Source organism: Antechinus flavipes, chromosome 4, assembly GCF_016432865.1.
Source record: "Antechinus flavipes isolate AdamAnt ecotype Samford, QLD, Australia chromosome 4, AdamAnt_v2, whole genome shotgun sequence".
Classification (NCBI taxonomy): domain Eukaryota; kingdom Metazoa; phylum Chordata; class Mammalia; order Dasyuromorphia; family Dasyuridae; genus Antechinus; species Antechinus flavipes.
Genome location: NC_067401.1, coordinates 163,605,911 through 163,623,338, shown reverse-complemented (window position 1 = coordinate 163,623,338; position 17,428 = coordinate 163,605,911).

Sequence of the window (17,428 nt, the reverse complement as noted above, 5' to 3'; positions counted from 1 at the left end):
TGTTAGCAGAAAGAGGATAATGAGTGTAACGGAGGATAGTAAAATATTAATGGATATAAGAGCTAAGGCGGCGGAGCCAATGAGATGAATTAAAAGGTGGCCAGCGGTGATGTTAGCAGTTAACCGTACTGCTAGGGCTAGCGGTTGAATAAGCAGGCTAATTGTTTCAATAATAATTAGCATGGGAATAAGAGGTGTTGGAGTACCTTGAGGTAGGAAGTGGGCAAGTGAGGCTTTTGGTTTATTACGAAAGCCTAGAATTACTGTTCCTATTCAAAGGGGAATTGCTATACTAATATTTATTGAAAGTTGTGTAGTAGGAGTAAATGAATAGGGTAGAAGGCCTAATAAATTAGTAGTAGCAATAAATAAAATAAGGGTTATGAGTATTAGGGCTCATGTACGACCGATATTATTGTGTATAGATATTATTTGTTTAGTAATGAGTCGGATAAGTCAGATTTGTAGAATTTGGATTCGGTTAGGAAGTCAACGTTTGGGTGTTGAAAAAATTAGGCATGGAAATAATATGATTACGGGGAGGGTTGAGAGACCTATAATAGTAGGGCAGACGAAAGGGGCAAATAGATTTTCGTTCATTTTTTCTCTCAGGGGAATGGAATTTCTGGGAGTTTGAGGATTTCTTCTGGTGGATAAATATAAATTATTTCGATACCGATGAGTTGAAGTTGGAATAAGCAGAAAATATTAATGATGGTTAAGCCGGCAACGTGAAATCAAGCTGATGTTTCTAATTGAGGCATACGCTTTGAGGGGTTGTTAAGCTCCATAAATACTTAAGTATTATAATAATTTCTCAAAGATGTTTGCATTATATGCGATCAGTTTTCAAAGTATTTTAGGGTTGATATTTCTAGTACAATAGGCATAAAGCTGTGGTTGGACCCACAGATTTCTGAGCATTGTCCATAATAAACCCCTGGGCGAGTTGATGTTAGGGTTGCTTGGTTTAAGCGGCCTGGGATGGCGTCCGCTTTTAGACCTAATGAAGGAACTGCCCATGCATGAATTACGTCTTCTGATGAAATTAATACTCGAATTGGAAGTTCTATGGGAAGAACTACTCGATTATCAACTTCTAGAAGTCGAAATTGCCCAGGGGTCAAATCCTGGGTAGGAATTATATATGAATCGAATGAGAGGTCTTCATAGTCAGTATATTCATAGCTTCAATATCATTGATGGCCCATGGCTTTAACTGTAAGGTAAGGGTTGAAGATCTCATCCATCATATAAAGGATGCGTAATGAAGGTAGTGCAATTAGGACAAGGATGACTGCGGGTATAATAGTTCAAATAGTTTCAACTTCTTGGGCGTCTATAGTACTAGTATGAGTTAGTTTTGTTGTAAGTATAAGAATTAGTACGTAGAGCACTAGGGAGCTAATCAAGAAGACAATTATTAATGTGTGATCATGAAAATATATAAGTTCTTCTATAATAGGAGATGTAGCATCTTGAAAGCCCAGTTGTATAGGATAAGGCATGATAAGATATACAGGGCTTAAACCTATAATTTAACTATGGCAAAGTTATGTAATTGTTGTTACTAATATCTTTTTGAGAAAGTCATAATGGTTATGGGGTTGACTTGAAATCAACTTTTTGGGGGTTCGATTCCTTCCTTTCTTGTATTAGGATTTGATAAATACTGGTTGTTCGAATGTGTGATATGGAGGAGGGCATCCGTAGAGTCATTCAATATTAGTGGTAGTTAGTTCTACAGAGGAAACTTCTCGTTTGGATGCAAAAGCTTCTCAGATAATGAAAATTATTAGAATAACGGCTATAAGTGAAATAAATGAACCAATTGAAGACAATACATTTCATGTTGTGTAGGCGTCTGGATAATCTGAATATCGTCGTGGTATTCCTGAAAGGCCTAGGAAATGTTGTGGGAAAAAAGTTATGTTAACTCCTACAAATATAATGGAGAAGTGGATTTTTGCTCATATATCGTTTAGTATATAACCTGTAAAAAGTGGAAATCAATGAACAAAGCCTCCTATGATTGCAAAAACAGCTCCTATAGATAAGACGTAATGGAAATGGGCTACAACATAGTATGTGTCATGGAGAACAATGTCTAGAGATGAATTAGCAAGTACAATTCCAGTTAATCCTCCAATTGTAAATAGGAAAATGAAACCTAAGGCTCATAACATGGCTGGGGATCATTTAATATTCCCTCCGTGGAGTGTGGCCAGTCAACTAAATACTTTAACTCCAGTGGGAATTGCGATAATTATTGTAGCTGATGTGAAATATGCTCGTGTGTCTACATCTAGGCCTACAGTAAATATATGATGGGCCCATACGATAAATCCTAAAAAGCCAATGGATATTATTGCTCAGACTATTCCTATATAACCAAAAGGTTCTTTTTTGCCTGCGTAATATGTAACAATATGGGAAATAATTCCAAAGCCTGGAAGGATTAAGATGTATACTTCCGGGTGACCAAAAAATCAGAATAGATGTTGATATAGAATAGGATCTCCACCTCCGGCTGGGTCAAAAAAAGTTGTATTTAAGTTTCGATCTGTAAGTAATATAGTAATGCCGGCAGCTAATACAGGTAAAGATAATAGAAGTAAAACTGCTGTGATTATTACAGATCATACAAATAATGGTGTTTGATATTGTGATATTGCAGGTGGTTTTATATTAATAATAGTAGTAATGAAATTAATAGCTCCTAGAATAGATGAAATTCCTGCTAAGTGAAGTGAAAAGATAGCTAAATCTACGGAAGCTCCTGCATGGGCGAGATTACCTGCTAGAGGAGGATAAACTGTTCATCCTGTTCCAGCACCTGCTTCAACTGTTGAGGATGCTAGAAGGAGTAGGAATGAAGGTGGAAGAAGTCAGAAGCTTATATTATTTATTCGGGGGAAGGCTATATCAGGGGCTCCAATTATAAGTGGTACTAGTCAGTTACCAAAACCTCCAATTATAATTGGTATTACCATAAAGAAGATTATTACGAAAGCATGGGCGGTAACAATCACATTGTAAATTTGATCGTCACCGATAAGAGTCCCAGGCTGACCAAGTTCTGCTCGAATGAGGAGACTTAGGGCTGTTCCAATTATGCCTGCTCAAGCTCCGAATAATAAGTATAAAGTTCCGATATCTTTGTGGTTAGTAGAAAAAAGTCATCGAGTAATGAACATAGGTAAAATGGCTGAGGTTAAGCATTGAACTGTAAATTCAAAGACAGAGATTAATTATCTCTTTTTACCAGGATGTAAATTGAAGCCAAAAGTTAAGGCGCTTAGCTGTTAACTAAGAACTAGTGGGATAAATACCCTCCAATTTAGGAGCAGATGTTGAGTGCCTTTAGGATAGTCTTTTGTCTTTATCATAAGATAAATATATATATATAGGTATAATCAAAGGCTAGGTGTTTTGACACCTGCTTAAGGCTTTGAAGGCCTTTGGTCTGATTTGATCCTAAGCCTTTGAGTTGGCTCTGAAGTATATATTACGTTGAATTGCAAATTCAAAGATGCAGTTTAAGTGCTGCCGGGGTCTTTAGAGAGCTTAGCTTAATTAAAGTGCTTGATTTGCGTTCGAGTGATGCAAGGTAAAGTCTTGTAGTTCTTAATTATGATAATGTAATAAATAAAGGTGTGAGGGGTAGTAGTATAGAGGAGATAATTGTAGCTGTTGGAATTAGTATAGTAGGTCGAATTGAGTTGTGATATCATTGTATTTTAGAATTATTGGTAGATGGAAATATAGTAAGGCTGGATGCATAGATAATTCGTATATAGAAAAATAGGTTTAATAGGGCGGTTAAGGCTATTGTTATAGCTACAATAAAGTTACCGTTTGCAATTAGTTCTTGTAAGATTAATCATTTGGGTATAAAGCCGGTGAGGGGAGGAAGGCCACCTAGGGATAATAGTGTGAGGAGAATAATGACGGTTGTAGGAGCGGATTTATTTCATAGGCTACCTAGGGATTTGATTTTAGTGATGTTCGATAGGTTGAGGGTTATAAACGTGGTAATGGTGGCTATAATATAAATAGTAAGATTAAGAATAGTTATAGTTGGATTAATGTGAACAACAATCGCTATTCAACCTATATGCGCAATGGATGAATAGGCTAAGATCTTTCGTAGGTGGGTTTGGTTTAGTCCTCCTCACCCACCTAGAATAGCAGATAAGATTGCGAAGATAATTAGAATTTTTATGTTTAAGCAAGGGGCAATTTGGTATAAGATGGTAGTGGGGGCAATTTTTTGTCAAGTAAGTAGAATTATTCCTGTTAATAATGGGATTCCTTGTGTTACTTCTGGAACTCAGAAGTGAAAAGGTGCAAGGCCTAGTTTAATAGATAAGGCTAAAGTTATTAAAATAGAGGCTCAATGGTCAGTAAGTTGGAATAGGGTTCATTGGTTTGTTGATCATGCATTGCAAATGATAGCAAATATTATTATTATAGAGGCGGTAGCTTGGGTTAGAAAATATTTTGTGGCAGCTTCTGTAGCTCGGGGGTTATTAGGTGCAGTTATTAGTGGGATAATTGCTAATGTATTGATTTCTAATCCTATTCAGGCAGTGAATCAGTGATTGCTAAATAGTGTCAAGCAAGTTCCGATGAAGAGACTAAATGTTAGGATAATAAGAACGTAAGGAGACATTAGTATGGGAAGGGTGTGAACCAACATTTTCGGGGTATGGGCCCGATAGCTTGTTTAGCTGACCTTACTAGGATGTAGTGTAATGGGAGCACAAAGAGTTTTGAGTTCTTCGGTGCAGGTTCGAGTCCTGTTATCCTAGAAATAAGGGGGCTCGCACCCCTATTTTTTACCCTATCAAGATAACTCTATTCTCAGACATATTTCTATTATATTTGTGGAGGGATGCACGATAAAGCGATGGGGAGGGAGATAAATCATAAGCATAAGGCTAATGTTATAGGTAAAAAGTTTTTTCATAAAAGGTGTATGAGTTGGTCATAACGAAAGCGGGGGTATGAGGCTCGAACTCATAGGAAGGCTATGGTAAGGAGGAGTGTTTTTAGTATGAAGGAGATAGTATTAATATGGGTAAGGTTGGGAGTTAGACAGGGTCCTAGAAACAGGATGGTTGTAATAGCATTTATAGCAATAATGTTTGCGTATTCAGCTAGAAAAAATATAGCAAAAGGGCCAGCGGCATATTCTACATTAAAGCCTGATACTAGTTCGGATTCCCCTTCTGTTAAATCAAAAGGTGCTCGATTAGTCTCTGCTAGTGTTGAAATATATCATATCATAGCTAAAGGTCATGTTGTAAAGATAAGTCATCCGTTTTCTTGAGTGATAGAAAGCGTTTTTAGGGTAAATGAACCATTAATAAGTATAATTGAGAGAAGAATAATAGCTAAGGAAACTTCGTATGAGATTGTTTGTGCTACTGCTCGTAGAGCTCCGATTAGGGCATATTTTGAATTGGATGCTCAGCCTGATCATAAAATTGAGTAGACAGACAAGCCTGACAGGGAAAGAACAAAGATGAGACCTAGATTAAGATCTAGAAGTGTATTAGGTATGGGTAGTGGTGTTCAGATTGTTAGGGCAATTGACAAGGCTAGGATAGGTGCAATAATAAATATTGAAATTGAGGAAGTTAAAGGGCGAAGGGGCTCTTTAGTGAATAGTTTCACTGCATCTGCAAATGGTTGTAAAAGTCCATAGGGTCCTACGATGTTTGGGCCTTTTCGGAATTGTATATAGCCTAGTACTTTTCGTTCAAGAAGCGTTAGAAAAGCTACTGCTAGAAGAATTGGAATAATATAAAGGAAAAGGTTAAGTATAAACATTTGTTAAGAAGAGGATTTGAACCTCTGACGGTAAAGGCTTAAACTTTATGCAATTACGGACTCTGCCACCTTAACAACCCTATTCTAGGGCAGGGTTTTATTGAAACTGTACATTAAGATGAATTCATATATTGATTCTAGGGCTTATATAGGACGTTGGCCCTATTTCTCTTGTCCTTTCGTACTGGGAGAAATAAAGTTACAGATAGAAACCGACCTGGATTTCTCCGGTCTGAACTCAGATCACGTAGGACTTTAATCGTTGAACAAACGAACCATTAATAGCGGCTGCACCATTGGGATGTCCTGATCCAACATCGAGGTCGTAAACCCTAATTTTCGATATGGGCTCTCAAATAGGATTGCGCTGTTATCCCTGGGGTAACTTGTTCCGTTGATCAAAAAATGGGTCAATTACTGGTATTAATACACTTAGATTGGTTAATCTTAGTTATAATCATTCGGAGGTTATTTTGTACTCCGAGGTCACCCCAACCAAAGACTATAACTCAGAGGCTTATACGGTTTATTCCGGTGGATTGGTGAATGTATGTGTTGAGTTATTAGACTTAAGCTCCACAGGGTCTTCTCGTCTTGTATATTTATTCCCGCCTCTGCACGGGAAGGTCAATTTCACTGATCAGAAATAAGAGACAGTCAAACCCTCGTTATGCCATTCATACTAGTCTCCAATTAAGAGACAAGTGATTATGCTACCTTTGCACGGTCAGGATACCGCGGCCGTTAAAGTCGTGACTCACCGGGCAGGCAGTGCCTCTAATACTGGTGAATGCTAGAGGTGATGTTTTTGGTAAACAGGCGGGGTTTTGTTTGCCGAGTTCCTTTTATTCCTTTTAATCTTTCCTTAATGCATGCCTGAGTTGGGTTAACAATATTGGTAATAAAATACTTGTATGTGATTATAGTTATCTAGTTGATTAAGTGTAAGCGGTTGTTCCGATCGTATTTATGCTTATGCAAGGAGAATCTATTCATGTTACTCATATTAGCATTATATCTTCTAAATAATAATAGAATTGTCCAATATTAGGTTAGGGGTTTTGATAAATTATTGGTATTAAATGACAAACTAGTTTGAGCTTTAACGCTTTCTTAATTGGTGGCTGCTTTTAGGCCTACAATGTTTTGTGTATTAATCATTACCCGCTAAATAAGTTTGTTTACATGTCAAAAGGGTTGTCCCCCTTTTGAATAACATTTAAATTTAAGTTAGGTTTATTAGTACTTAAGTTAAATTTAAAGTTGAACTAAAATTCGTTTTTTGGACAACCAGCTATCATTGAGTTCGATAGGCTTTTCACCCCTATTGTAAAATCATCTCACTATTTTGCTACATAGACGAGTTCGTTCTAACAACTGTTCTACAATAGCTCACTCAATTTCGGGAAGACGGGCTTTAATTCTTTTTGTCCGTGTAGACTGGCTAAATCATTATGCAAAAGGTAGAAGATTTAATCTTTGCTTTTTATTGCTTTACAGGATGGAATCTTTCAACGTTCCCTCACGGTACTCTCTCTATTGTGCCAAAGATTTATCTGTTCTATCACCTATACTAGGATAATTATATAAATGTTTTGAAAATTAATTTAAATAGTTATATTGGTTAAATTAATAGGACTAGACCTAGCTCAAAATGGTCAGGGTTAGCTGAAATCTTTTAGGTGTAAGCTAAATGCTTTGTTTAAGCTACATTTTGATTATCCAAGTGCACTTTCCAGTACACTTACCATGTTACGACTTTTCTCCTCTTTTTTGCGTATTCTTATTAGGTATAGGAAATTACTTTATCGAGGAGGGTGACGGGCGGTGTGTACGCACCCCATTGCCTATTTCAATTAAGCTCTCTATTCTTAATTTACTACTAAATCCTCCTTCATGTCTTTGTTTCAATAGACAATCCGTTATGTTCTAATATAGAAAATGTAGCCCATCGCTTCCCTTTCCATATGCTACACCTTGACCTAACGTTTTTATGGTTTCATGATCTTGCTCACTTTGGTTCCCTGTTGGGGTGAGCTGACGATGGCGGTATATAGACTGATAGCTAGGAAAGGTGAGGTGTATCGGGGTTTATCGATTATAGGACAGGCTCCTCTAGGAGGGTCTAGGGCACCGCCAAGTCCTTTGAGTTTTAAGCAGTGGCTTGTAGTTCTCTGGCGAATAGTCTTGTTATTAAACTACCTCGGTTTACGGCTAAGCATAGTGGGGTCTCTAATCCCAGTTTGTACCTTAGCTTTAGTGTCTTCAGCAATAGGTAAAGTCACGTAAGTTGCGTATTTTAATGACAACCTTGGCGTATTACAGCTAAATTGTTCTTTAACTTTATTTGAGATTTTAAACGCTTAAACACACTTTACGCCGTTCTTCTGTTAACTCGGGTTAATCGTATGACCGCGGTGGCTGGCACGAAATTTACCAACCCTTTTTATTATGATTTAGTCAAACTTTCGTTTATAGCTCAATGTTAGTCACTGCTGTAACCCGTGGGGGTGTGGTCAAACTAGGTGTTATGGGCTACTTTGGAAAAGTGTGCCTGATACCTGCTCCTTTAGACTCTGAAAAAAGTTAAAAGGGCATACTCACTGGGTCGCGGAAACTTGCATGTGTAGGTCTAATAAAAATTAACAGTAAGGCCAGGACCAAACCTTTGTGCTTGTGGGACTGATTAAAGCCCATCTAAGCATTTTCAGTGCTTTGCTTTGGATAAGCTACACAAACATAGATTTTCTTTGAAAAAAATTTTTTGAAAAAAAAAGAAATTTTAGATTTATATGCTATGTCAGTATTAAATGTTTTTTCCTTTTTTTTTTTTTTTTTTTTTCCATACAAGTAAAAGTTTTATAACGCTTTGTTAAGAAAGCTATCATTTTGTATTGTTGTAACACCTATTGAGTTTTAGAATGTTGTATACGTTTTTGTGCTCTTTTGTATGTCTTGTGCTCTTTTGTATGTCTTGTGCTCTTTTGTATGTCTTGTGCTCTTTTGTATGTCTTGTGCTCTTTTGTATGTCTTGTGCTCTTTTGTATGTCTTGTGCTCTTTTGTATGTCTTGTGCTCTTTTGTATGTCTTGTGCTCTTTTGTATGTCTTGTGCTCTTTTGTATGTCTTGTAGTATTTATAATAATTTATATTGGTAGATAGTGTTTAGTCTGTTAATTCAAGTGCAGTACCTATTTACATGTGTTAGAACCTATTTCTCCGCGGTATTTATACCATACTAAAGGCCTATCCTCCGGTTTTGGGGTTTGACGGAAGCGATAAAATTTAGTAAGGGGGGTAGGGGGGTTTAGTGGTAAAAAACTTTTAAATAAATTATTATAAATTATATGAGTTTACGCACGCACGCACACACACACATACACACACATACACACACGTACACACGCACACACACACATACACACACATACACACACATACACACACGTACACACACATACACACACATACACACATACACACACATACACACACATACACACATACACACACATACACACATACACACACATACACACATACACACACATACACACACATACGTACACACACATACACATACCTCTGAGCGCTGTTTTGTTACAATTTGTGCCGGGGGGGGGAAATATAGATGCATAGTCTATTGAGGTAATAATAATATAATAATATAATAATATGTCTATCGATCATTGATTAATATATCTATAATATAATTGATTAATCAACTTTAATTTAATATCTAATCAACAATATGTTTGTATGATTCTGTTTAATACTATGTCTTACTATCATTCACTTAGTATACCACATGGAAATAATCGCGTGCGCTACGATCATCCTCACTTGATGTCGGGTTGAAATGTCGTTGGATCTTGTTATGTAAGTCTGCTCTATTTAATGGCGTCCCCCAGGCTCCCGCCCTGGTGATAAACCACCCCCAAATAAAAACCTACCTTATGCCGTTGCAATCACTGGAGATGCCGCGATATGAGGCCAAACCGCATTGTTACCATCACATATGCCTCTACGAAAAGCATGGTTGAGCTGAAATAGGAACGAATGGGCCTGAAGTAGCAACCAGTAGCCAGTCAGAGGGATTAAGGTTCGTCCGCAGTTAATGGGCTTGCTCTGAAGGATGTTGTATCTTCCGATGGCGGGTTGCTGATCTCTCGTGAGAGGTGGATTAAGGTACCCCTAAAGTTGATGATACGCTAGAGGAAATAGCTTGATCGGTCGTGAATCATGGATGTAATGTCTATGTACGTCAACATAATATGTCTTATGTACTATATACATATTATGTCTTATGTACTATATGAATATTTATTGGTAATGATATGCATGTAATTAATGATTTATAGCAATATTTATATTAATGTCTTTAGTAATACTTATTTATATGTACATAATTATATGATAGTGTAATATAAATGTATGCTCTATATACATAAATATTTAATATTACATTATATGTTAGTTACGTGCTTATAAGATAGAGGATTAGAAGTTAATGTTCTCTAAATAAGTATGTCTTGTAACATTATTATAATGTAATATATCTTTTGAAAAAATTTTTCTTTTTAACAAAAAAAAATTTAATACTGACATAGCATATAAATTGAAAAATAAAAGAGGAAGCAAAGGGTTTTTTAATAAGTGCAGGAAGTAGTTTAAATAGAATATCGGCTTTGGGTGTTGATGGTGGGGCGTAGTGCCTTCTTCCTGATGGGTCCTAGGAAGGATTTTTACCTTCATAGCTGGCTTACAAGGCCAGTATTTTGGTTAAATTACTTGGACTCTTCATTTAGGTTTTAATATATAATTTTCAAATAAGCCTGCAAGAGGCATTAGGACTAGAATTAGGAGGAAATAGAGTATAGAGGCTAGTTGACCAATAATAATGAAGGGTTGCTCTACGGGTTGTCCTCCGATTCATGTGAGAGTAATAAGGTTGGCGGTGAGAATTCAGAATAGGGTTTGTGAAACTGGTCGAAATATCATGCTTCGTTGGTTTGCTGTATGGAGGAATGGGATGATTAGGAGAATTAAGATGGAGGCTAGGAGGGCCAATACACCACCTAATTTGTTTGGAATTGATCGGAGAATTGCGTAGGCGAATAAGAAATATCATTCTGGTTTAATGTGTGGTGGAGTATTAAGTGGATTGGCTGGAGAAAAGTTGTCTGGGTCACCGAGTGAGTCGGGGGAAAATAGGGCTAGTAGGAGGAGGATGAGGAATAAGAATGCTAGGCCTAAGGCATCTTTAATGGTATAGTAAGGGTGGAAGGGAATTTTATCTGAGTCAGGGTTAATACCTGAGGGGTTGTTAGATCCTGTTTCGTGTAGAAAGAGGAGGTGAACGATGGCTAGAGCTACAATGATAAATGGAAGGATGAAGTGAAATGCGAAGAATCGGGTTAGTGTGGCCTTATCTACTGCGAAACCTCCTCAGATTCATTCGGCTAAGGTGGTTCCAATATAAGGGATAGCTGATAAGAGGTTAGTGATGACAGTGGCTCCTCAGAATGACATTTGGCCTCATGGGAGTACATACCCTACAAATGCTGTTGCTATTACAGTCAAAAGAAGAATAACTCCAATGTTTCATGTTTCTTTGTAAAGATATGACCCATAATAGATTCCCCGGCCTACATGAAGGAAAAGGCATATGAAGAATATTGAAGCTCCATTAGCATGGAGGTTGCGAATAAGTCATCCGTAGTTAACGTCTCGACAGATGTGGGCTACGGAGGAGAAGGCAGTAAGTGTATCAGAAGTGTAGTGTATTGCGAGAAAGAAGCCTGTTAGGATTTGGATAATTAAACAAACCCCTAGAAGGGATCCAAAGTTTCATCAGGCAGAGATGTTGGAAGGAGCAGGAAGGTCAATAAATGAGTGATTAATAATTTTTATTAATGGGTGAGTTTTACGTAGATTGATCATTAGTTTCTGTAGTTGAAATACAACAATGGTTTTTCATGCCATAGGTTATGGTTAGAGTCCATATTGAAACTACTATGGAAATGATAATAATTTTCTTATTGTCTTTGTTATTGATTTTTGGGTTTGTGGCATTTGCTTCTAAACCATCTCCTGTATACGGGGGTTTAAGTTTAGTGGCTAGTGGGGGTTTGGGTTGTGCAATCATTGTAAGTTTAAATAGTACCTTTTTAGGTTTGGTTGTGTTTTTGGTTTATTTAGGTGGTATGTTGGTGGTGTTTGGTTATACTGCAGCTATAGCTACTGAGGAGTATCCTGACAGTTGAGTAGGTAATTTGGTAGCTTTTGGTATATTATTATTAACTTTACTTATGGAAGTAATTTGATTTATAATGTCTGGGGAAGTTGAGGTTATTACAGCTATTGAATTATTTGATTCGGTGGGTAATTATTGTGTAGGGCAGGATTGGAATGGGGTATCTTTATTGTATGGTTGTGGGGGGTGAGCAATAGTACTGTTAGGGTGAATTTTGTTTATTACTATTTTAGTAGTTTTAGAAGTTATTCGAGGTCTTTAATTTATGATAAGTAGGATAATTGTCATAGAGATTATAAATGATATGAAATAAGATTTAATAAGCCCTTTTTGGGTGGAAGTAATGGTTGATGCTGCGGTGCTGTGAAGATCAGCTTGATTTTTAGGCCCTGTTTTTTCGTATCAGCTTATATCAATTAGTATGGTAGCAATGTGTTGGCCTATGTGGAGACTTGTTAGGGGGTTAAGTCGATGGAAAATGTGTGTGAAGTATCCTAATATATTTGAGAAGTTGTGTGAATGTATAAGAGGTTTTGTTGGTATTTTGTTTGTTAAAGTATTGAGCTCTATTGCTAATAAAATTCCAATTGCTGTGATTAGGAGAGCTGATAGTTTTGTTAAGGTTGGCATAGTTATAGGTACTATAGATGTAGGTGGAATATTTATTGTTAGTAGGAAACCTGCGAGAATGCTTCCTATTGCTAATCGTATAATTGGATTAATCAGGTTAGGGTTGTTTTCGTTTAATGGTGAGATAGGAAGAAATCGAGGTTCTTTTAGAAGGGCAAAGTGAATGACTCGTATGCTGTAGACGGCGGTGAGTATTGTAGCTACTATGGTTAAGCTTAATGCTCAGGAATTCACATAGGATGTATTTATGGCTTCGATGATTGAATCTTTTGAGTAAAATCCAGCAAGGAATGGAGTACCGGTGAGGGCAAGGCTGCCCAGTATGATAGCTGAAGAGGTAATTGGGAGGAGTATGTATAGTCCTCCTATTTTTCGAATATCTTGTTCATCATTGAGGCTGTGAATAATAGAGCCTGAACATAGAAAAAGCATTGCTTTGAAGAATGCGTGTGTGCAGATATGTAAGAATGCTAAGTGAGGCTGATTTAGGCCTAGTGTAACTATTATTAGGCCTAGTTGACTAGATGTGGAGAAGGCTACAATTTTTTTAATGTCATTTTGGGTGATAGCACAAATAGCGGTAAATAGGGTGGTTATACTTCCTAAACATAATATAGTAGTGAGGGCTATATGATTATTTTCTATAAGGGGATTAAATCGGATTAGGAGGAAGATGCCTGCAACAACTATGGTACTGGAATGAAGTAGTGCTGAGACGGGAGTAGGTCCTTCTATGGCAGATGGGAGTCAGGGGTGTAGTCCAAATTGGGCTGATTTTCCAGTTGCGGCAATAATAAGTCCTAGCAATGCTATAGTGTCTACATTTGTTAGGAAAATATGTTGAATGTCTCAGGAGTTGCTATTAATTATTAGTCATGCTATTGCTAGTATAAAACCAATATCTCCAATTCGATTATAAAGGATGGCTTGGAGAGCAGCGGTGTTTGCATCGGTTCGTCCATATCATCAGCCGATAAGCATAAAAGATATGATTCCTACTCCTTCTCATCCAATGAAAAGTTGGAAAAGATTATTTGCAGAGACAAGGATAATTATAGTTAGGAGAAAAATGATTAGATATTTAAAGAATCGGTGTATGTTAGGATCTGAATGCATATATCATGTTGAGAATTCTAGGATAGATCATGTAACATAGAAGGCAATAGGAATAAAAATAATAGAGAAATAATCAAGTTTGAAGCTTATTGAAAGGTTGAAAGTACTTATAGGAAATCATTGTCAGTTAGTAATTGTAGCTTCTTGGCCTAAATATATGAAGAGGAATAGTGGAAGAAGGCTGGTAAAAAAAGCTAGTTTGACTGTGTTTGTGCAAAGTGATGGGAAGTTGTTGGTTTTGTGTGGAAATAGAATATTATGGATTAAGGGGATAATAAGAATGATAATAGATATTAGGAATATAGTATTTATTACTTGATTAATTACTTTTATTTGGAATTGCACCAAAATTTTTGATTCCTAAGACCAATGGATTACTATTATCCTTTAAAAGTGAGAAAGCCATGAGGTTTAGTCATGGGATCAAGAGTTAGCAGTTCTTGTAACTTTCTCGGGCATATAAGGGGATTTGAACTCCTATATTTAGATTCACAATCTAATGTTTTGTTTAAACTATATTTGCAGTATGTGGGGCCGAGGATAAATTTGGGGCTAATTGAAAATATGATAAGGGGTAGAAGGTGTAATGTCATTAGTATATGTTCTCGGGTGAATGTTGGTTTGATGGGGCTTATGTGATGAGTAAATTTACCTCGCTGAGAGGTAATAAATATGTGAAGGGAATAAATTGCGGTAATAACCGTGTTAATACCTAGGAGAATAAGTGAGAAGTTAGATCAAGAGAAGGTGGTTATAATTACAATAAGTTCTCCTAAAAGATTAATTGAGGGGGGTTGTGCTAGGTTGGCAAGGCTTGCTAGTAACCATCAAGCACATATAAGAGGGAGAATTATTTGAAGTCCTCGGATAAGGATTAGGGTTCGACTGTGGATGCGTTCATAGTTGGTATTAGCTAAGCAGAATAATATTGAGGATGTTAATCCGTGGGCGATTATTAGTACGGTAGCTCCTATAAAGCTAAGGGGGGATTGTATGAGTGCTGCGATGATTACTAAGCCTATATGACTTACGGAAGAATAGGCAATGAGTGATTTAAGGTCTGTTTGTCGAAGGCAAATGGAGCTTGTTATAATTATACCTCAGAGCGATAAAATTATAAAAGGATAGCAAAGGGTTGTTGTTAGGGGTTCAGTGAAGGCTGTAATTCGTATAATACCATAACCTCCAAGTTTTAGTAGGATGGCAGCTAGAACTATAGACCCTGCAATAGGGGCTTCTACGTGTGCTTTGGGGAGTCAAAGATGTAGGCCATATAGTGGTATTTTTACTATGAATGCTATTATACAGGCGTATCAAAGTAGAGAGGAAGATATTGAGGTATCTAGGGTTGGTGAGGCTAGTGATATTGTTAATATGTGTAAAGAGCCTAGTTTATTATGTAAGTGAAGCAGGGCTACTAAAAGTGGTAGAGATCCAACTAAGGTGTAAAATAGAAAATACAGGCCTGCATTAAGTCGTTCGTTTTGGCTGCCTCAGCGTGTGATAATGATTAGAGTGGGAATTAGAGTTGTTTCGAATAGGATATAGAATATAATAAGTTCGGAGGAGGCGAATGCTATAATTAAGGAGAGTTGTAGGATAATGAGTATTGTTAAATAGGTTTTTTTTCGTGTTAAGGGTTCATGGGCTAGGTGATTTTGGCTAGCAATAATTATTAGTGGAAGGAGTCAGCATGATAATACTAATAGGGGGCCTGATAACGGGTCTAATGAAAAGGAGTTGTTATAATGGTAGCCTAAGTCTGAGTTGTGATAAAGGAGTGTTAAACTTCAGATACTAATTAGGAAGCTATGTGTTGTAGTGTTAAGTCATAGTCAGGGCTTTTTAGAATATCATGTTAGAGGTAGAAGTATGAATGTTGCTGTTAGGATTTTTAGCATTGTAATAGGTTTAGGTTTTGGACGTAATCATTACCATGAGTGGCAGAAATTTTGACTAATAAAGCAAGACCAATCCCTGCTTCACATGCTGAGAAGACTAAGAGGATTAGAGGGGTTATTGATAAGGAGAATATGTGAAAGTGGGTAATTAAGAGAGTTATAAGGATGAAAAGGGACAACATTATACCCTCCAGGCATAGGAGGGTAGATATTAGGTGTGATCGGTAGACTAGGACTCCTGTGAGTGCTAGGAAGAAAGCTACAGTCAGGTTTAGGTGAATTGGGAGCATAAGGTATTCATGGGGTAGAACCATGATTTATTGAGTCGAAATCAATTATCTTAATTAGATTAAAAACCTATTCAGTTCATTCGAGGCCTTTTTGGAATCATTCATATGCCAAGCCTCCTGTAAGTAGGATGATAAGAGCATAAGCCAATGCAAGTATTGTGTTGGTGGTTGATAGTTGGATGGCTCAGGGTAGGGGAAGGAGAAGAGCGATTTCGAGGTCAAATAAAAGGAATGTGATGGCTACTAGAAAGAATTTTATTGAAAATGGAAGGCGAGCAGATCCTAAGGGGTCAAAACCGCATTCATAGGGGCTGGATTTTTCTAAATATAGGTAGAGTTGGGGAAGTCAAAAGGCGATAAGGACTACAATGGTTGCTAGAATAGAGTTGGTAAGAAGGGCTAGGACTATATTAATTATTTTTCTCTGGTTTTACCCAGAACTTAATGATTGGAAATCAGTAGTACTAATTATACTAGAAAAATATGAGCCTCATCAGTAGATAGAAACATATAGGAATAGTCATACTACATCTACGAAATGTCAATATCAAGCGGCTGCTTCGAAGCCAAAATGGTGAGTGGATGTAAAATGGTAAAAGAGTTGTCGGAGTAAGCATACAATTAGAAATAATGAGCCAATGATTACGTGTAAGCCATGAAAGCCTGTTGCTACGAAGAATGTTGATCCGTAGATACCATCAGAGATGGTAAAAGGTGCTTCATAGTATTCTATAGCTTGAAGGATTGTAAAATATAAGCCAAGGCCAATAGTGGTTGCTAAGGCTTGGATTATTTGGTTACGGTTTCCTTCTATAAGACTATGGTGAGCTCATGTAATAGAAACACCTGAGGCTAAGAGGATTGCGGTATTAAGTAAAGGTACTTCTAATGGGTTAAGGGGGTTAATTCCTACTGGTGGCCAGCAGCCTCCTAGTTCTAAGGCTGGGGAAAGGCTTGAATGATAAAAAGCTCAGAAGAAACCTACAAAAAAGAAGACTTCTGATATGATGAATAGAACTATACCATAGCGTAGTCCTTTTTGTACTACCGGGGTATGGTGGCCCTGGTATGTTCCTTCTCGTACAACATCTCGTCATCATTGAAATATTGTTAGAAGGATAGAGGTAACTCCTATAAAAAGGAGAAGGGTAGAATGGAAGTGGAATCATATGATTATCCCAGAAGTTAGTAGGAATGCGGAAAGAGCCCCGGTAAGGGGTCATGGGCTAGGATTAACTATGTGATAAGCATGGGTTTGGTGGGTCATTAAGGTTCTTTATGTAGGTAGATAATGCTACTACTAAGAATTATCGTGTAAGTACAGGCTTACTAAAAGGGTAAATACGTAGGCTTGAATTAGGGCTACGGCTAATTCTAAGATTGTTAGCAGAAAGAGGA